Here is a 22936-nt window from a genome sequence, read left to right as displayed (position 1 = left end):
AATAAAGGTCTTCTTTGGAATTCTCATTCAGAAGTTTAGAGACCAAAAAAAAAAAAAGCAACTACATTTATTTTTTAACATTTTAAAAATGTATTTACTTTTAATTAGAGGACAATTGTCTTACAATACTCTGTTGGTTTCTACCATACTTCCACATGAATAGCCATAGGTGTACATATGTCCCTCCCTCTTGAACCTCCCTCCCACCTCCCTCCCCATCCCACTGGACTAGGTTGTCACAGAGTACCAGGTTTTAGCTCCCTGCATCATACAGCAAATTCCCACTGACTATTTTATATATGGTAATGTATATATTTCAATATTATTCTCTCAATTCACCCCACCCTTTCCTTCTGCCTCTGTGTCCAAAGTCTGTTCTCTATGTCTGCATCTCCATTGTGGAGAACACTATGGAGATTCTTTTAAAAACTAGGGATAAAACTATCATATGACCCAACAATCCAACTACCAGGCATATATTCTAATGAAAAAAAAAATTGAAAAAGACACATGTACCCCAATATCCATTGTAGCACTATTTACAATAGCTAGGACATGAAAGCTACAAGATGTCCATCAACAGCTGAATGGATATAGAAATTGTGGTACATATATGCAATGGAATATTACTCAGCCATAAAAGGGAAGATATTTGAATCAGCTCTAATGAGGTGGATGAACCTAGAGCCTACTATACAGGGTGAAGTAAGAAAGAGAAAAACAAACCATATTTAGAAAGCAAAGATGGTTGCTTCTGGCTCTATTAATCATCGAACAAGGGCATCTCTTCTCTGAGAATAAAAATCAAGAATGCATAATAATAGGTAAAAGATGGATGGAAAGAGAAAGAAAGCAAAGACTTCTCACGTGGAAGGTCTTGCTTCCAGCTTCCTTTAGTCCCCAGATGCTCTGAGCCTCCACTGAGTCTGTTACATATTCCAATGCATGCTGTCCCCACCCGCCCTCTGCCTCTTCCTTGTGTCTCCTCTGAGTTTCTTCTTGCTATCAGAGCTTACCTCTCACAATGCAGACTGAAAATAGGCAACATTTCTGCATCTCCAATTCAGCTAGGCTACAGATCGACCCTGGTTTATGGCTCCTGAAGAGAAATCTACTGATAAAATGAGAGACATGGTCAAAAGAAAATTCTCCATTTTCTTAAGGTTTGAATATTGTTGAAGAATGGTTGGATGCTAATAAAGACCTACTATATAGCACAGGGAACTCTACTCAATACTCTGTCATGGCCTATGTGGGAAAAGAATCTAAAAAAGATTGGGTTTATGTATGAACATAACTATTTCACTTTTAATTACATCAGAAAGTAGCACAGCCTATAAATCACCTATTGTCCAATAAAAATGTAAACAAACAGAAAAGAATGGTTGGGTGCTGGAGACAGGAATGAGAAGATAAAAAGATTCACAGAAAAGCTGACTTTGAGACTCAAAACCATGGAACCTCTCAGAGAAGATAATCTTAAAATTATATTCACTTTAAGGAAATGAAACCTCCATTATTTAAGCATTTCTAAGTACACATCCTATTACATACAGCTAATTGACTGTCAAATGATATGCCTCTTCATTAATTTTAGCCTACAAATAGAATCCTACCAAGAATATAACTCAAAAAATCAAGGCAGAAAAAACAGTTTTTCTACAAAGAAGATATAACCAGGTAGCAGGGGATGAACAAGAAAAGTTAAGAGCATACATCAATGCCAGAATGTAAAGTACCAAAGGAAAGAAAAAAATAAAGGTGGAGGAATGGGGATATTTTAAAATGACACAACCTACTGTGTGATTTGTGGATTTCCATAAATTGCAGGTGGCCATGGTAAACATGAAGGAATCTTGTTCAAGAAAAAGAAAACATTTTTTTTAAATTAAAGAAATTATATATTTTTTCCTTTCCCATGAAGTTTCTCTTTCAAATAGGTATGTTGTTTTTTTTATTAACAGTATGCAATAGACTAATTGTGCCCCCAAATTTATATTTTAAAACCTAATCCCCAACATGAGTAATTTGGAGGTGGGGCCTTTGGAAGGTGGTTTGATTATGAAGATGGGCCCCTCATGATTGGGATTAGTGCCTTATAAAAGCATCAGAAAGCTCTCCCACCTTCTGCAATGTGAGAACACAGTGAAAAGCCTACTATCACTGACCCAGGAAGGGGGTTCTCACCAGACACTGAATCTGACAGTACCTTGATATGGACTTCCCAGCTTCCAAAACTGTCAGATAAATCACTGTTGTTTATGAGACTATAGTATGTTGTGGTTGTTGTTCAGTTGTTAAGTCCTGTCTGACTCTTTGTGACTGCATGAACTGCAGCATTCCAGGCTTCCTTGTCCTTCACCATCTCCAGTAGTTTGCTCAAACTCCTGTCCATTGAGTCGGTAATGCCATCCAACTATATCATCCTCTGTCATCCTCAGTTGCCTGTTCTCCTGCCCTCCATCTTCCCCAGCATCAGCAACTTTTCCAATGAGTTGGCTCTTCGCATCAGATAGCCAAAGTATTGGGGCTTCAGCTTCAGCATCAGTCCTTCCAGTGAATATTCAGGGTTAATTTCCTTTAGGATGGACTGATCTCCTTTCTGTGAAAGGGACTCTCAGGAGTCTTCAGCACAGTTCGAAGGTATCAATTCTTTGGTACTCAGCCTTCTTTATGCTCCAACTCTATGTTATAATAAGACATTATTCAATATTCTCCTAAGAAAAGAAAATTTGAAATTTGAAACATTTGTATGTATTTTACTGTTCATCTTTATATTGTGTAATGATCACTTTAAAAGGCAAACATTAGAGCATCTAACCTGTAAACAGAATTACAAAAATTGCACAATTTATGTTTTGTAGCTTATTCCCAAGGGTGACTCCAGCAGGCCCAAAGAGACCAGAAGCCAGATCAGGAAGGTTGGGCAAGGAAGGAAATGTTCTTCCAGACATGGAACTTGCTAAGAGGGTGCACTCTAAGAAAGCAAAATTATTCCAGGGTCAATAAGACACTTACAGGCTTCTGAGAGCTCCTTAAGTCCCTTGACTAAAGGCCTGAGAGCTGAAGTATTCCACCTCCTGTCAGCCTCAGCTCCTGGATGGACAGGCTATAGCCCAGCTGCATGTGGACAGGCAAAAAGTTGAGCTGGTCATTTTTTTTTTTTTTTTTTCCCCAAGAGCCTATTGTCTTGACCTACAGCAGAGACAATTACCAGGGATCTTAGCCTCTGCCCTGGGACACTCTAGCTGGTTTCCTGGTTTGGGGTTGGGCTAGAAGCTAGAGACTAGATCCTCCCGGGACACAGTCTCCAGCTGGCTGCCAACCAAAGAGACAGGAGCTACCAGCAGAGATGGTCGTACCCCACTGAGACTTCCAGGGCACATGTACACAACTTGGACTCTCCGTTTTCAGTCCTGGGCAAAGAGTGATGGCAGAAAACAGTCCTTCTCATGTCAAATGGACCTAGGTCACCTGAAAGCAAGCCATCAGTTATCTCTGGTCCCCTAGGGAGAGAAAAAAGCCAGATTATGCCCATAGATTCAAAGGATTTGGGAACAGGCATGGACAGTGACCCAAGGAAGAGGAGTCATGGGGAGGAACTCTGTGTGAGTGAAGTCTCCAAGAGTCCAGCACATCACTGTACCATCAGATGTCAATTAGAGAACACAGATTTTAAAGTAAAATGATTAAGATGTTAAGATGGTGACCGCAGAGCATTAAACAAAACATAGAGGCCACTTGAATGTGGACTCAAGTGAGACTACAGAGATTTCAAGCCCCAGAGTCCCATTCTGTCTGGACACCGGTTCTGAAAGAACTCCTAATGGCCAAAGCTGGAAACATTTGAGCCACAAAATAAATATAAAAAATCAGATTAGAAGCCAAAGTATAAAATAAATATTCACAAGTCCATGTTGATATAAATAAGTAATCAGAAACAAGGACAGCTCTTCTTTACAGGAGAACTATAAATAATTCATGTAGTTACACCCCCTCTTTTCCAACTCATCCCCAGGTAGAGCTTAATTCATTTCCCCTTCATCATGGGCTGGATGTAGTGATTCAATTAAAGAAAAGATTATAGTAAGGGAAACTTTAAAGAAATCTGGCAAAAGCCATTCTAAACAAATTCCAGATATTAAAATCACTAACAATAAGTAGAGGAAAGAATATCTTACAGAAAAAAACTTTGATAAAGAACTGGTCATGACAATCTTAAAAATTACCCAGTCAAGTGACTTCTTGCAGTGTCTCTGCACCAGGTGGCTCAGTGGTAAGGAACCTACCAGCCAATACAGGAGAGGCGGTTCAATCCCAGCATCAGTAAAATCCCCTGAAGGAGGAAATGGCAACCCACTCCAATATTCTTGCCTGGGAAATCACATGCACAGAGGAACCTGGAGGACTGCAGTCCATGGCATCTCAAAGAGTTAGATTGCAAAGACAAAGAACATATAAAATTCTCTACTTGAATAATAAAGGGAACATTTCACCCATGACAGGATCCTCACTGAATGGATATGGTATTTTAGCAATGCTTTTGTGATAGAATTTTAGGGTGGTGCCCCCCCACACCAATTCTCAACACTTTCTGTTCATACTTCTTCTGCTAGATATTTAGTTAAAAGTTTAGCTAAGCACTATTGTAAAGAGATTTTGCAGATATAATTAAGGTCCATAGTTAGTTGACATTAAAATAAGGAGATTGTCAGAATTCCTTGGTTGTGCAGTTGTTAGGTCTCTGTGTTCTCACTGAGAGGATTCAGGCTTGCTACTCCGTTAGAGAATTAAGATCCTGAATGGCATGTGATGTGGCCATAAATAAATAAAATAGGGAGATTGTTTTGGTAGGCCAGATCTAACTATGTGAATCCTTTAAAAGCATAAAGTTTTCTTCAGCTGGTCACAGGAGAGGAAACCAGGGAAACATGCATTAGGTGGTATGGAGGAGAGTACCATTCATGTTTTGAGGTGCCTTTCAGGGAAGATCCCCTGGAGAAGGAAATAGCAATCCACTCCAGCACTCTCGCCTGGAAAATCCCATGGGTGGAGGAGCCTGATACGCTACAGTCCATGGGGTCGCAAAGAGTCCGACACTACTGAGCGACTTCACTTTCACTTTCAGGCACAGGCCAAGGAACAATCTCCAGTTGCTGAGCAGGTCACTGAAGAACAGCTAACAGGAAAATAGGAATCCTAATTCTGCAACAGGATGCAAATGAATTCTGCCAACCACCAGTGAGCTTAGAATACCCCGAATCCTCGTTAAGAACCATATCCCTGACCAATATCTGGATTTCAGTCCCATCATGAGAACCTAAGCTGATCCAGCTCTGTCATCTTTGGATTTCTGATCCCCAGAAATGTGAAATAATAGATATGTGCTACTTGAACATATTTGTTTGAATAATTATGACCCAGTAATAAAAAACAAATATACTATATATATCCTTAGCCAAGCTAGCTGCTGCTGCTGCTGCTAAGTCGCTTCAGTCGTGTCTGACTCAGTGCGACCCCATGAACTGCAGCCTACCAGGCTCCTCCGTCCATGGGATTTTCCAGGCAAGAGTACTGGAGTGGGTTGCCATTGCCTTCTCATAGTCAAGCTAGGGGAACCCAGAAATCTTATCCATGATTGGAAGGCACTGTATAATAATCCAATTTATGTAATATTATTCATAATTTGGGTTTTTTTTAATTAAAAATATATGTATTAGTCTCTCAGTATTGTTGGACTCTTTGCTACTCCTTGGACTGTAGCCTGCCAGGCTCCTATGTCCATGATATTTTCCAGGCAAGAATACTGGAGTGGGTTGCCATTTCCTTCTCCAGGGAATCTTCCTGATCCAGGGATCAAAGTGGGATGTCCTGCATTGCAGGCAGATTCTTTACCACCTAAACCACCAGGAAAGCCCAAATGTGTAGTTCCTATGTTTTATTAGGTCTTTTTATAATATCAAATTAATGTTAAAAAAATAGACACAGATATATAGAACAGTCTTTTGGACTCTGTGGGAGAGGGAGGGGGAGGATGATTTGGGAGAATGGCGTTAAAACATGTATAATATCATATAAGAAATGAATCACCAGTCCAGGTTTGATGCAGGATCCAGGAAGCTTAGGGCTGGTGCACTGGGATGACCCAGAGGGATGGTATGGGGATGGAGATGGGAGGGGGGTTCAGGATGGGGAACACATGTACACCCATGGCACATGCATGTTGATGTATGGCAAAACCAATACAATATTGTAAAGTAAAAAATAATAATAATAATAATTTTAAAAAAGAAAAGAATACAAACAAGGAAAATCTATGAATAAAGTATGAATGAAAGAAACTTTCATAATATGACAAACAATATCTATCACACATTAAAGCAAAAATAATATGTAAAACTGACAGTAGAATGACAAAACACTGATGGAAGAAATGACCACTTTTGTTTAAAATGGTTTTTATGTCCCAACAATTCAGTTATAAAGAAAAACAATAACAAATATTGAAAATGAGAACAAGTAACAAGATGGCAATGACTTGCTCAAAACAGCTCTGACATTTCAAAAATGATTCAGTTACAAAGAAAATAAGAACACAAATGATTGTTTCCTACAGAAGAAATGCTTATTTGTCTGCAAAATCCAGGAAAATTATATGAACATTCTTAGGATTAATACGGCAATTCTTTATACTTTTGATTAAAATATCCTTAAAGAGAGAATAATTGTTTTCTACATATGGCATTTTTGACAAGCTAGCATAATGAACATAAATCTTATTCATAATATCAATCAAAATATAAAATACATAGAAAACTTAACATAGCAGAATTATATTGTAATGTAGATGAAAAGAAGGCAATCATAGGAACTGAACATGTAGTCCTAAATTTCTGTGTTAAAGATTTTGATACATGTTCAATTTTGTCTTTTATTTTTCACTTCAACTATGTCAATTTATCATTGTTGGAATTTGTACAGTTCCTCTGTTGTTTAATTTCATCTATTCCCCTTCATTCACATCTATTACACTCAATTCTTTTCCTATTACAATAGGCCACCTTTCAGTTCAGTTCAGTTCATTCGCTCAGTAGTGTCCGACTCTTTGCGACACCATGAATCGCAGCACGCCAGGCCTCCCTGTCCATCACCAACTTCCGGAGTTCACTCAGACTCATGTCCATCGAGTCAGTGATGCCATCCAGCCAGCTCATCCTCTGTCGTCCCCTTCTCCTCCTGTCTCCAATCCTTCCCAGAATTAGAGTCTTTTCCAATGAGTCAACTCTTTGCATGAGGTGGCCAAAGTACTGGAGTTTCAGCTTTAGCATCATTCCTTCCAAAGAAATCCCACAGCTGATCTCCTTCAGAATGGACTGGTTGGATCTCCTTGCAGTCCAAGGGACTCTCAAGAGTCTTCTCCAACATCACAGTTCAAAAGCATCAATTCTTTGGTGCTCAGCATTCTTCACAGTTTAACTCTCACATCCATACATGACCACAGGAAAAACCATAGCCTTGACTAGACGGACCTTTGTTGGCAAAGTAATGTCTCTGCTTTTGAATATGCTATCTAGGTTGGTCATAATTTTCCTTCCAAGGAGTAAATGTCTTTTAATTTCATGGCTGCAGTCACCACCTGCAGTGATTTTGGAGCCCCAAAAATAAAGTCTGACACTGTTTCCACTGTTTCCCCATCTATTTCCCATGAAGTGATGGGACCAGATGCCATGATCTTCCTTTTCTGAATGTTGAGCTTTAAGCCAACTTTTTCACGCTCCTCTTTCACTTCCGTCAAGAGGCTTTTTAGTTCCTCTTCACTTTCTGCCATAAGGGGGGTGTCATATGCATATCTGAGGTTATTGATATTTCTCCTGGCAATCTTGATTCCAGCTTGTGTTTCTTCCAGTCCATGTTTCTCTTGATGTACTCATACCTTGTGTTAATTGTATATTCAGGGCTTCCCTGGTGGCTCAGTGGTAAAGAATCAATAGCTTATGGTGAAGAGTGCTGGATTCATGATCTGCAAAGGAGAGAATTTTGCTTCAGGACCAAAGACATGGCTTCAGTCCCTCAGAACTTTATATGACAAAAGCTGTATCATGGTGAAAAAGGAACAGAGAAAGCTTCTGACATTGACATCAGAAGAGGGCAGAGAGTGCCCCACTTGCTACTCCTACCAAGGTCTTATATGCTTTTTCAATTGATTACTAACAATAGAAAGGTCGTATCATACCCACTACCACAACACACATCCTAAGATAACAGGGTTAGTCAGAGGTTCTTAAGAAGGAGAAACATGTCCTCAAGCAAGACACATTGTTGTTATATAATTATTAGTATAGAGTTTAAGGAAAAATATACCCTTGAGCAAGAGTTGTTTTTTTGTGCAATCATTAACTCTGGATTTAAAGAAAGTTAATCTCAGGCAAAATAGATTGTTCCCATAACAACTCAGAGCTTAAGAAAAAAAGTCTTATGTGACTAAGATGAAGGAATATAGAAAAAAAAAATTGTCCCTTCCTCCTCCTCAAGGGCCCTGGTCTCCTTATCAACCTACCTAAGAATTAGTTCTCTCAGAATTCACCTGCAAATGGAGGAGATGAGGATTTTATCATTTGGTCAGGAAGATCCCCTGGAAAGGGAATGGCAACCCATTCCAGTATTTGTGCCTAGGAAACCCCATGAACAGAGGAGCCTGGTGGGCTATATAGTCCATGGGGTCTTAAAAGAATTGTATACAACTTAGTGACTAAAAACAAGTTCCAACAATTATATATACATTTTATTTAGGTGTATTCTTACAAAGTGTGTATTTATATTTAATGGGAATGTATTAAATTCCACTTTTTTTAATATCTCATTTTTATAGAGAAATCTGGTTTTAAAACACTCTATTGTTATATTTATATCTAATACTTTTTCAAATTACTGGACAGTAGATCACAGTATGCACCCAGCTTACAATAATGGAAAATGACATCACCTCCAAATCTTTACATGACAAATACTTTTAAGTGAGCATATTTGTACATATTCCCTTTGGAACACTGCAGGACTTTGTGCTATTTATTTATTTATATTTTTTTAAATTTTTTAACTTTACAATATTGTATTGGTTTTGCCATATATCAACATGAATCCACCACAGGTATACACGTGTTCCCCATCCTGAACTCTCCTCCCTCTTCCTTCCCCGTACTGCTAGCTTAATCTCAGAATAGCTGTTCTCTGCTCTCCTTCCAGCCACCAACACATTAGGGTCCCTATTCCCATTATTCACCAACAATTAAATGTTTTACTTTTTTTTTTTTTTTGCCAGTCTAGTAGAATATTATTTTATCTTTTTATTTTTAATTTGTATGTCTGAATTCTAATTTGAATATTGTTTCCATGTAAAGTTTCCTTTTGTAAATTGCCTATTTATACTATTTACCAGTTTTTCTCTTGAGTTGCCCTCTTCTTAATGATATGCAAAAGTCTTTGGATATTATAGACATTAATCATTTTTCAGTTTTAACATAGTAGAATGTCTTCTTAATGTTATCTTTCTATTAATTTTGTGATATGCTTTACTAAATAGAAATCTTTAATTATATTATAACCTCATATAATAGTATTCTGTATTGTGTTTGGCTTTTGAAATTTTGTTTTTTAGTTTTATTTTGTTGTGTGGTAAAACACAACATGAGATGTTCTATCATAAATACATTTTAAGTGTACGGCACAGTATAGTTGCAGGAGATCTGTAAATATATTCATCTTGCTGAGCTAAAACTGTAACTTTTGATTAGTAAGTCCTCTTCTTCTTTCCCCTTAGCTCCTAGAACCAGCATTTCACACTTGAAATCTATGAATTTGACTATGTTTGCTACTTCATATAAATGGAATCAAGAAGAATCTGTCTTACTACAAGTGGCTTATTTCACTCAATTTATACTTAAGAAATCCTTCCCCATTCTAGGTCAATGATATATTCTATATTTATATGCATGCAAAGATTGCCTTGGGCCAAAGGTCAGTCCAACTAAACAGACTTACAAGTAGGAAGGACTCAATACACATCATAACACAGGAAACAATTGTCAAAACACCATTTAATCACTTTGTACTTGCAAGTGTAAAGATTTTAGGAATACTGGCTATGTGTAAAAAGCAAAAAAAGAAAAAAAGAGTCTTTTAAAAAGGATATTTTATATTTTCTCTTGAAATAGACCAAACATATTTACATTAAGACTGAATTTTCCCATCAGGAGCTGATGATCTAAGCCACAGTCAGCTTCAGGTCTTGTTTTTGCTGACTGTATACAGCCCTCTCCATCTTCAGCTACAAACAATATAACAATACAAATTTTCTTTTTAATACTGACTATTTGGTTATGTCCATGTGTAATGTCATCTCTTGTGTTGTTGAAAAAGGGTGTTTTCTGTGACCAGTGCAGTCTTTTTGCAGAATTCTATTAGTCTTTGCCCTGCTTCATTTTGTACTCCAAGGCCAAACTTTCCTGTTACTCCAGGAATCTCTTAACTTCCTACCTTTGCATTCATATACCCTATGATGAATAAGGCATCTTTTTTTTGTGTGTTAGTCCTAAGAAGTTTTCTTTTTTTTATTATTTTATTTTATTTTTTTTTACTTTACAATATTGTATTGGTTTTGCCATACATCAACATGCATCTGCCATGGGTGTACATGTGTTCCCCATCCTGAACCCCCCTCCCATCTCCCTCCCCATACCATCCCTCTGGGTCATCCCAGTGCACCAGTCCCAAGCTTCCTGTATCCTGCATCGAACCTAGACTGGCGATTCGTTTCTATAAGGTATTATACATGTTTTAATGCCATTCTTCCAAATCATCCTCCGCCCCTCCCTCTCCCACAGAGTCCAAAAGACTGTTCTATACATCTGTGTCTCTTTTGCTGTCATGCATACAGGGTTGTCATTCAGTTCAGTTCAGTTGCTCAGTCGTGTCTGACTCTTTGCGACCCCATGAATTGCAGCACGCCAGGCCTCCCTGTCCATCACCAACTCCTGGAGTTCACTCAGACGTTACCATCTTTCTAATTCCATTTATATGCATTAGTATACTGTATTGGTGTTTTTCTTTCTGGCTTACTTCACTCTGTATAATAGGCTCCAGTTTCATCCACCTCATTAGAACTAATTTAAATGTATTCTTTTTAATGGCTGAGTAATACTCCATTGTGTATATGTACCACAGCTTTCTTATCCATTCATCTGCTGATGGACATCTAGATTGCTTCTAGGTCTTCGTAGAACTAGTTAACTTCAGCTTCTTCAGCATTGGTGGTTGGGACATAGACTTGGATTACTGTGATGTTGAATGGTTTGCCTTTGAAATGAATTGAGATCATTCTGTCATTCTAAGGTTACATCCAAGTACTGAATTTTGAACTTTTGTTGATTATGAGGGCAATTAAATTTCTTCTATGTGATTCTTGCCCACAGTAGTAGATATAATGGCCATTTTATTTAAATTCACCTATTCCTCTCCATTTTAGTTCACTGATTCCTAGGATGTTGATGTCTACTCTTCCCATCTTCTGCTTGACCACGTCAAATTTACCTTGATTCATGGACCTAACATTCCAGGTTCAAGGCTTTGGTCTATTCAGTAGTCTTGTACAGATGTGAGAGCTGGACAATAAAGAAGGCAGAACGTCAAAAAATTGATGCTTTCAAATTGTGATGACTCTTCAGAGTCCCTTGGAAAGCAAGCAGATCAAATCAGTCAATCTCAAAAGAAATCAACCCAGAACACTCCTTGGAAAGATTGATCTGGAAGCTGCATCTCCTGATGTGAAGAGCTGATGAATTGGAAAAGACCCTGATGCTGGGAGATTAAGGCAAAAGGATAAGACAATGACAGAGGATGAGATGATTGGATGGCATCACTGATTCAGTGGACATGAACTTATGCAAACTCTGGGAGATATTGAAAGGACATAGAAGCCTGGCATGGTGCAGTCTATGGGGTCGCGAAGAGTTGGACACAGCTTGATGATTGAACACTATTTACATTGAATGTGAATCTTTCCCCAAGACTTTAAGAAGCTCCACTGAGAAGTTTAAATGTTCTGAGTATGAAATATCATAAAATCTTTCAGAATTTTATTTTGTTAAAATTTATATAGATATCCAATGTCTGAGACTACAAATATATATTTTGGTAGACCTCTTATTTAAAGCTTTTGAAATGTTTGAGGTAGAAGCATTCATCTTCTCCTTCTGCCAGACGTCCAAGTGCATGGTGTTCTTCTCACCTGTAATTCTTGTGAACAAGATATTCTGGAATCAGTTATTGCACTAATGATTAGAAGAGAACTAAGGGGACTTCTGTGGTCATACATGCTTATTTATATCAGTAAAATGTGAGTAACTAAGTCTAATCATTAAAGCTATCAGATACAGCCTGGTGAAACCAAAAGATTATTATATACAGAGGGAAACATACTTTTTGCTCAGGGTTTGGAGTATTTGATTTTTTTTCTATTAGTGGTGTTCATTTTTTTCACATATCCCTTGGCTCTACAAATAAATACATTCCTGAGCAACTTTTGGATGAAATAGTCATTCTTCTGAGTAGCATTTTTACTGTTTCAATTTTCCTAAAACTTTCCTCCTTTAAGGTAAATGGCTATCTAGCAGAACATTAATAACAAAGAATTTCCCATGTCACTCTCTTCATTGACTTGCAAATGCAATCATTCTTGTTCTCTTTTGAAAATAGAGGATTGCAGTGTACTGCCTTACAGGCTGCAATTCTCATCAGAGAGTTGTACACAGAGCTTGTTCCATTTCCAATTCATATATGGAAAAACACCACTGAAATATGCATATTTTGTATGTAAAGTTTATTCTATCCTTCATTGAGAAAAGAAGAATCTACCTTTCTAACTAAGATATAAGTAATATAATTAAAGTCAATGGAACAGTCCATATCAGAAAAATGAGAAAATCTGGGTCCAAGAGTCAAATTTGTTATTGTTTAGTTGCTAAGTCATGTCTGACACTTTGCAACCCCATGGACTGCAGCATGCCAGGCTTCCCTGTCTTTCACCATCTCCCTGAGTTTGCTCAAACTCATGTCCATTGAGTCAGTGATGCCATCCAAGCATCTCTGCTGCCCTCTTCTCCTTTTGCCTTCACTCTTTCCCAACATCAGGATTCAAGAGTCAAGTACAAGTCAAATGACTTAAAATAGAAATATAGGTGAATTCAAAACAATGGAGAAAAATGGGATTATTTTCAAGTTTTAAAGAAAGATTTAAATAGATTATGGTTTTCTATATTCCTTTAAGAACTACCTCATAAGCAGAATATGCTAGAGCTGTGAATGCATATGTGTGTGTGTTCGTGTATTCTAATATTGTGGCATATATTTCACTTATTTAATTAGGATAGGTCTTAAAAATGAATAGTTTTAGTGATAAAAGATTATAGTGAATTTATAGGTTACAGTTAACATTAAAAAAGGAAAATAAATTTGGAAAATCCTAATTGACTGGACCAATTAAAACTCTTTTTCATCATATAACAGAGAACTGGAAAAATAGAAGATAAAAGTATTAAAAAGTCATAATCCAGGAACAGACTGGGCAAGTGATTTCATTATGGTTTGTTGCCTTGATTTTTTTAGATAAAATCTAGTGCTACTTGTCTATCAGCTAAAGATATGGGTAACAGTAACAAAACATGCCCTATTAGAGAAATATTTTATACAGCATCATCTCACAGGTCTCTCCAACTTCAGCATTTTTGAGAAAAAAAGAAGCCTAATTGAAAAATAAAGATATTTAAAAAAAAATCCCAAATCTATTTCAGTATAAATTTACCAAAGGGTGTCTTTCCTTCCTATACATTGCAGTGAGAATTTTTTAAGTCTAGAATTCAGTTTAAATAACTGATAATAAAGGCTTCCTATAAAAAAAATAGGGTATTTATGCCCTTGTTTTGTTTTATAAACTTCAATTGCAACTTGTTCAGTTGATCCTCTTCAAAGTCTTTCAAATGATGGCTTGTATTTTAATTTAGAAAAAGTTGAATTTAGGATTTGGTTGCAGTTTTAGGCTAGAGACATTTAAGTTTCTGATTTCAACTTCCCTTTAGAAAACTCAGCTGAAAGAGAAGGGGAAACAGTAGTCATAAAACTATATTTTTTATAGAAAAGCTCCATGGCTGGAATTTTGCTGTGAAAAATTGCCACCCCATAATGTGTACTAGTTTATACTTACCTACTTTTATTATATGTTTTCTAGTTCTGAATCATTAAGTGTTAAAATTATGGTTTATTTAGGTGTAGTGCTGCAGGAAGTTATAACAACACTCATAGTATTTCAAATACTAATTGTAATAAAATGTTCTAGCAAGTTGAAATTTTGGAGGTAGGCAACTAGCATTCTTGATGCTAAATTTGCTTTCTTGGAAGGTTAGGGACATTTAGAACTCCCAGTAGTTGTTCAGGGCACAAAGACATTGTCAATCTCTCCTAGAGTGTAACTTAGTACTCTGGAAATAAAAACAGATATTCTCCAGGTCCAATACTTACTCTCTTGATTAAATTTATATTTGAGTATGAGACCAGAGCTGATAAGCTTCTCAATTCTTTTTACTGTGCTAAATGTAGAGAAAAAGTTAACAAAGGATAGACCGAGCTGCCTAATGTTAAAGATACAGCTGTGTGTGGGAGAGATGATACCTGTCATATGAAGGGTCTGGCTCCCTGCCCAGACAGGGCCTCAGGCTGCAAACTCATATGTGGTTGTAAATTCCACGATTTGTTTGTAATATTTGCACATGCTTGAAGGAGTGTGACCTTCGTGGAAATAGCTCACATTAAGCAAATTCACAAGAGACTAACCTACTGACCAAATGACAAACCATTAATGTGTAAAGAGGAATGCAAAATGACAAATTATTAATGTGTTGAGAGAAATGTAAAATGACAAACCATTGATGTATAAAGAGAAATGTAACTCTCAAGGAGATTATAACATTCATTTCCTTTATTTGGGAAGATGCTCCTAGTGGAAAAATCCTCATTAAAAGCACAAACAAGTTATAGTTGGATCTAGGAAATAATTATCACTTAGGATCGCATCTGCTGAGCAGGTCTGTTCTAATGGACACGGCTAAAAACCTAATAAAACATCTTACTCTTTTGAGTCTTAAAGATAATATGGCTACTATTTCCTTTCTGTTCATACAGCCTTCTTTTAGTTATGGTATATTACAATAAATTGAGAGGAACCAAGTTTGATTAATTCAAATCTTACATAGAGTCTTGATGTATGGAGGCTGGGTAGTGTAGCTGATCACTACAGCTCCAGGAGTTGAGGCTTACCTTTGTGGTCCAGTGGTTAAGAATCTGTCTGCCGATACAGGAGCTGCTGCTGCTCCTAAATCACTTCAGTCGCATCCGACTCTATATGACCCCATAGACGGCAGCCCACCAGGCTCCCCCGTCCCTGGGATTCTCCAGGCAAGAACACTGGAGTGGGTTGCCATTTCCTTCTCCAATGCATGAAAGTGAAAATTGAAAGTGAAGTCACTCAGTCATGTCTGACTCTTAGCGACCCTATGGACTGCAGCCTACCAGGCTTCTCCGTCCATGGGATTTTCCAGGCAAGAGTACTGGAGGTGGGTGCCATTGCCTTCTCTGCCGATAAAGGGGACACAGGTTCAGTTCGTGGTCTGGGAGGATTCTACATGCTGCAGAGCAATTACGCCCGTGTTCCAGCAATTAAGCCCGTGTTCCAGCAATTAAGCCTGGAACTAAGCCCATGTTCCAGGGCCCTTGAGTCACAACTACTGAGCCAGAGTGCCTACAGCCTGTGCTCCACAACAAGAGAAGCCACTGAAATGAGAAGCCCAAGCACTTAACAAAGAATAGCCCTGGCTTGCCACAACTAGAGAAGACCCAGCACACCAAAGATAAATAAATTTAAAAATATGTGGTTGAAATGGACTTGAGGTCTCCCGTTTTCCAGCCTGCAACCTCTCCCACTCACGCTATCCTGTTTAATCCCTAGAGAATTCTGGAGCTTTGCCAACCAAGATGGAAAACCACTGAATTAAAGGAAGCAGTATCCTCTGATGGTCAGGGATGAAATCTTATTTGCCCAGGGTTTCTTTGCTCATAAAGCAAGATGATAATACCATATTCCTGTACTGGTCTGGATGAGCTAATTTACAATTTACTAATAGCAACTCTTAAATCTTAGTGACAAGTTTACAATTTAGTAACAGCAACTCTTAAATCTTAGTGGCATCAAAAAAAAAAAAGCTTATTCTTCACTCATGTTCAGGCTCTTCACAATTTTCCTGCACTGATCTTGTTCTCACTCAGGACTTACACATTCTCTGAACACTGCTGGAAGCTGAAGAATAAAAAGAGAGGATGTGGATGCACGTGCAGGCTCTAGAAACTTCTACCCAGAAGTAAAATATATTAATCCTGCTCACTTAGTCTTGACCAAAGACAGGAAACCAATTTCAAGGGTGATGGGAGTGAAACACAGCTGAGAGGAATACTAATCACTGTAACATACAACCTAATACTAACCTTTACTTCAAACTTGAGAGGTGGTCAAGGAAATGACCTAAGGAAAGTAGCTTAGGTAAAATATTATGGCAATTATTCTGGGGTCTATGTTGGATGGAAGAGAGAAATTTAAGGTCATTTTGGAACACTTCCCAGTAGTAGAGTTTTATTTACCTTTCACCATTGGTCCCTCAAGTGGGAAGTAGAATGGACACAAGCCCATCAGTGTTAGAAAGAGAACATGAGAACATAGCAGTGCTTCCTGGTAACTTTCTTGTTTTACTGAGTTCTATCTTGTTTTCTTATTTTCCTTAACATTAAATATGTTAACTCTCTCACTGGTCTGGAGAAACCAAATGGGCAATTTAATCAAAGCAACATCTTAGAGATGATGGAAAATGTGCATGCCACAGAGATCTTGGCAAGTTGGCAAACACTGGGTGCAATATCTGATAATAGAAAGAACATGAAAACTTGTTCTTTCATTATCAGTTATCAATGCTACTGAGAACTGACTACTGAAAATAGAGAGTATTTGGTGGACTTGTCAATGACTATTCATTCCTTAGACCTAAACATACATTTTGGTGAAAAATCATTGAATTATACATTTTGATATATGTTGTAATTATTATAGATAGATTGATGGGAAAGTTTGAGGGAAGGAGAAGGGGGTCACAGAGAATGAAACAGTTGGATGGCATTACCAACTCAATGGACATGGATTTGAGAAAACTCTGGGAGACAGTGAAGGACAGGGAAGTCTGACATGCTGCAGTCCATGGGGTTGCAGAGTCAGACATGACTTAGTGATTGAAAGACAGCAACTATATATATATATATATATATATACTCTTTCAAGTGTTTTACAAAAAATCATTTTCATCTGAACAGTATTTTCAAAATGTGACCCAAAGTGGCATTTTACATTTCCCCTTCATGGTCTGTACAACACTAAGAGCAGAGACATTACTTTGCCTACAAAGGTCCATATAGCCAAACTATGGTTTGTCCAGTAGTCATCTATGGATGTGAAAGCTGGACAATAAAATATGCTGAGCACCAAATAACTGATGTTTTTGAACTTAGAAGACTCATGAGAGCCCCTTGGATGGCAAGGAGATCAAACCAGGCAATCCTAAAGGAAATTAACCCTGAATGTTGACTGGAAGCACTGAGGCTGAAACTGAAGTTGCAGTAATTTGGCCACCTGATGCAAAGAGCCAACTCATTAGAAAAGACCCTGATGCTGGGAAAGATTGAAGGAAGGAGGAGAAGGGGACAACAGAGGATGAGATGGTTGGATGGCATCACAGACTCCATGGATATGAGTTGAGCAAGCGCCAGGAGATGGTGAAGGACAGGGAATCCTGGAGTGCTGCAGTCCATGGGGTCACAAAGAATCAAACACGACCGAGTGACAGGACAGTGAACAACAAGAAGAGTAAGTAAATGCAAGAGAAGGTCACATCCTCAGATATCAGGGCCCTTACCCTGCTTCAGATAGAGACGTTATGATTATTTCTATCTATGTATAATTACATTTTTTTAACGTTTCTATGTGAAATCACCACAGCTAACAACAACAACAAACCAAAAATTAAAAAAAAAAAGTGAATTCCATTAACATGTATTAAAAGAGTCTGATAGTATGATGATTAAGACTGCAGTCTCTGAAACTAGCCTGCTTGAATTTATTAAAACAAGTTTGATATAGAGTAGATCCAAGCCTTCTGCTTAGTTAGCCATTGATTTACTCAAAGGAATGGTAAGCAAAGCCCATTTTCAAGTTCATATTTACAAATTCAAAGAATACACAAACACATTTACTAATGTGCTAATTATATGGAGAAGGAAATGGCAACCCACTCTAGTATTCTTGCCTAGAGAATCCTGTGGATAGAGGAGCCTGACTATAGACCCACTGCTGTCCTCTAGAAGTAAATCAGGATATCTGACAATTGCTTAGACTAGTATCTTTACACAGCACAGAAACCTTTTGAGGGATGAAATTTTTAGGGTTTTATATGTATGTTCATGGTTCAAAGTTTGTGGCAATTACATTATTGGAGGTAAATCTTTTCATTAAAGTCTTATTTTAGATGGTATAACTAACTGACAGCTCAGTCTTAAGGAAAAATAGCTTTGAATTGAGTCTATTTCTTTAGAAATAAAGCTTCTAAAATTTATATTTGCCTTGTAAATTCATGATAATTTCTAGTTCAGAGGTTAAAGAGGAGGATTTGAAAGTAACTTCTACTTCTAATTCAGCTAAAAAAATATAAAATGTGCTTTAAAAGTAAATTATTGCATGATCTATAAGTATTCAAAACATTTGAGGGGAATGGCAATGGAATACTGGTGACAAGAAGATGTTCCGAGATTTTGAACTTCTGCTTAGTATACAGAAAGCTGGAAAATACATTGTTTCCAACATTTCACCAAGGAAAAACATATACTCTATAAGGTCATATTTTATTCTTGAGCTCATTAAAAATCTAAAGTCACAGGATAATCAACTAGCTTGACTTAGAAGCAAAGACCAAGCCTTGAAGGACAGACAGTGATAAAAGCCTCCTGGGAACAGAGAACAAAATTAAACCAAGGCTCTCTTAGAAGACAATAATTAGGTTTCAGCCACACTTTCAAGGGATTTCTAAAAGTCGAGTATGGACTGGAGGGAGAAACTATCGATTTTGGTAGGTGTGAGGGGGAGTTTGGCCTCACTAACTCTTTCTTCTCCACTGGCCTCAATGGGTGCTCACAAATGACACTGAGAGCTGGACAGGGTACCAGAGTGTTTCCTGGGGAGCTGGAGGCTTCCCAGAGGAAGCTGCAGAGTGTCATGAGACAGCGGGTAGAAATCACTGAGAAAATCCACTCCCTACCCAGAAAGAAAGGCCTGCTCAGTACTGAGACTGAAGGAATACCACAGAGGAATCCCCCAGAATAAAAAAAAAAAAAAGTGTATAAATGTTAATCTAAGCATGTCAATAATTTAAGGAAATGTAAATGATCTAAATACACAAACTAGAATATAAAGTTTGGTATATTGGACTTTAAAAAACAAAGAATAATTATATGATGTCTACAGAAAATTCACATAAATATAATAAAAATACAAACTACAGTTGTAGACTTTAAGATTTCTGTTTCAATCAATCAGACCAGATCAGATCAGTCTCTCAGTCATGTCCGACTCTTTGTGACCCCATGAATCGCAGCACGCCAGTCCTCCCTGTCCAACACCAACTCCCGGAGTTCATTCAGACTCATGTCCATCGAGTCAGTGATGCCATCCAACCATCTCATCCTCTGGCGTCCACTTCTCCTCATGCCCCCAATCCCTCCCAGCATCAGAGTCTTTTCCAATGAGTCAGCGCTTCCCATGAGGTGGCCAAAGTACTGCAGTTTCAGCTTTAGCATCATTCCTTCCAAAGAAATTCCAGGGCTGATCTCCTTCAGAATGCACTGGTTGGATCTCCTTGCAGTCCAAGGGATTCTCAAGAGTCTTCTCCAACACCACAGTTCAAAAGCATCAATTCTTTGGCACTCAGCCTTCTTCACAGTCCAACTCTCACATCCATACATGACCACAGGAAAAACCAAAGCCTTGACTAGATGAAGCTTTGTTGGCAAAGTAATGTCTCTGCTTTTGAATATGCTATCTAGATTGGTCATAACTTTCCTTCCAAGGAGTAAGCCTCTTTTAATTTCAAGGCTGCAGTTACCATCTGTAGTGATTTTGGAGCCCAGAAAAATAAAGTCTGACACTGTTTCCACAGTTTCCCCATCTATTTCCCATGAAGTGGTGGGACCCGATGCCATGATCTTCGTTTTCTAAATGTTGAGCTTTAAGCCAACTTTTTCACTCTCCACTTTCACTTTCATCAAGAGGCTTTTGAGTTCCTCTTCACTTTCTGCCATAAGGGTGGTGTCATATGCATATCTGAAGTTATTGATATTTCTCCTGGCAATCTTGATTCCAGCTTGTGTTTCTTCCAGCCCAGTGTTTCTCATGATGTACTCTGCATATAAGTTAAATAAACAGGGTGACAATATACAGCCTTGACGTACTCCTTTTCCTATTTGGAACCAGTCTGTTGTTCCATGTCCAGTTCTAATTGTTGCTTCCTGACCTGCAGATAGGTTTCTCAAGAGGCAGGTCAGGTGGTCAGGTATTCCCATATCTTTCAGAATTTTCCACAGTTTAGTGATCCACACAGTGAAAGGCTTTGGCATAGTCAATAAAGCAGAAATAGATGTTTTTCTGGAACTCTCTTGCTTTTTCCATGATCCAGCGGATGTTGGCAATTTGATCTCTGGTTCCTCTGCCTTTTCTAAAACCAGCTTGAACATCAGGAAGTTCACGGTTCACATATTGCTGAAGCCTGGCTTGGAGAATTTTGAACATTACTTTACTAGCATGTGAGATGAGTGTAATTGTGCTGTAGTTTGAGCATTCTTTGGCATTAGTTTTCTTTGGGATTGGAATGAAAACTGACCTTTTCCAGTCCAGTGGCCACTGCTGAGTTTTCCAAATTTGCTGGCATATTGAGTGCAGCACTTTCACAGCATCATCTTTCAGGATTTGGAATAGCTCCACTGGAATTCCATCACCTCCACTAGCTTTTTCCTTAGTGATGCTTTCTAAGGCCCACTTGACTTCACTTTCCAGGATGTCTGGCTCTAGGTCAGTGATCACACCATCGTGATTATCTGGGTCATGAAGATCTTTTTCGTAAAGTTCTTCTGTGTATTCTTGCCCATCTCTTCTTAATATCATCTTCTTCTGTTAGGTCCATACCATTTCTGTCCTTTATCGATCCCATCTTTGCATGAGATATTCCTTTGGTATCTCTGATTTTCTTGAAGAGATCTCTAGTCTTTCCCATTCTGTTGTTTTCCTCTATTTCTTTTCATTGATTGCTGAGGAAGGCTTTCTTATCTCTTCTTGCCATTCTTTGGAACTCTGCATTCAGATATTTGTATCTTTCCTTTTCTCCTTTGCTTTTCACTTCTCTTCTTTTCACAGCCATTTGTAAGGCCTCCTCAGGCAGCCATTTTGCTTTTTTGCATTTCTTTTCCATGGGGATGGTCTTGATCCCTGTCTCCTGTACAATGTCACGAACCTCATTCCATAGTTCATCAGGCACTCTATCTATCAGATCTAGGCCCTTAAATCTATTTCTCACTTCCACTGTATAGTCATAAGGGTTTTGATTTAAGTCATACCCGAATCATCTAGTGGTTTTCCCTACTTTCTTCAATTTAAGTCTGAATTTGGCAATAAGGAGTTCATGGTCTGAGCCACAGTCAGCTCCTGGTCTTGTTTTTGCTGACTGTAAAGAGCTTCTCCATCTTTGGCTGCAAACAATATAATCAATCTGATTTTGGTGTTGACCATCTGGTGATGTCCATGTGTAGAGTCTTCTCTTGTGTTGTTGGAAGAGGGTGTTTGCTATGACCAGTGTATTTTCTTGGCAAAACTCGATTAGTCTTTGCCCTGCTTCATTCTGTATTCCAAGGCCAAATTTGCCTGTTACTCCAGGTGTTTCTTGACTTCCTACTTTTGCATTCCAGTCCACTATAATGAAAAGGACGTCTTTTTGGGGTATTAGTTCTAAAAGGTCTTGTAGGTCTTCATAGAACCGTTCAACTTCAGCTTCTTCAGCATTACTGGTTGGGGCATAGACTTGGATTACTGTGATATTGAACGGTTTGCCTTGGAAATGAACGGAGATCATTCTGTCGTTTTTGAGATTGCATCCAAGTACTACATTTCAGACTCTTTTGTTGACCATGACAGCCACTCCATTTCTTCTGAGGGATTCCTGCCCGCATTAGTAGATATAATGGTCATCTGAGTTAAATTCACCCATTCCAGTCCATTTCAGTTCGCTGATTCCTAGAATGTCGACATTCACTCTTGCCATCTTCTGTTTCACCACTTCCAATTTGCCTTGATTCATGGACCTGACATTCCAGGTTCCTATGCAATATTGCTCTTTACAGCATCGGACCTTGCTTCTATCACCAGTCACATCCGTAGCTGGGTATTCTTTTTGCTTTGGCTCCATCCCTTCATTCTTTCTGGAGTTATTTCTCCACTGATCTCCAGTAGCCTATTGGGCCCCTACTGACCTGGGGAGTTTCTCTTTCAATAGAAGCAATAAAATCAGTAGTAATTTGAAAGATACAATCAAAACTCTCCAGCAATTAGATCTGATTTATATTTGTATTACTCTCCACCAAAGAGCAAAAGAATACAGTTTATTTTTAAGTGGACATAGGACTTTAATAAAGATAGGCCCAATTCTGAGTCATGGTCAAGTAACTGAAATCATATAAAGTAAATTTTGTGGTCAAAATG

The sequence above is a fragment of the Bubalus kerabau genome, chromosome 5, assembly GCF_029407905.1.
Source record: "Bubalus kerabau isolate K-KA32 ecotype Philippines breed swamp buffalo chromosome 5, PCC_UOA_SB_1v2, whole genome shotgun sequence".
NCBI lineage: Eukaryota > Metazoa > Chordata > Mammalia > Artiodactyla > Bovidae > Bubalus > Bubalus kerabau.
This window is presented reverse-complemented; position numbering follows the sequence as displayed.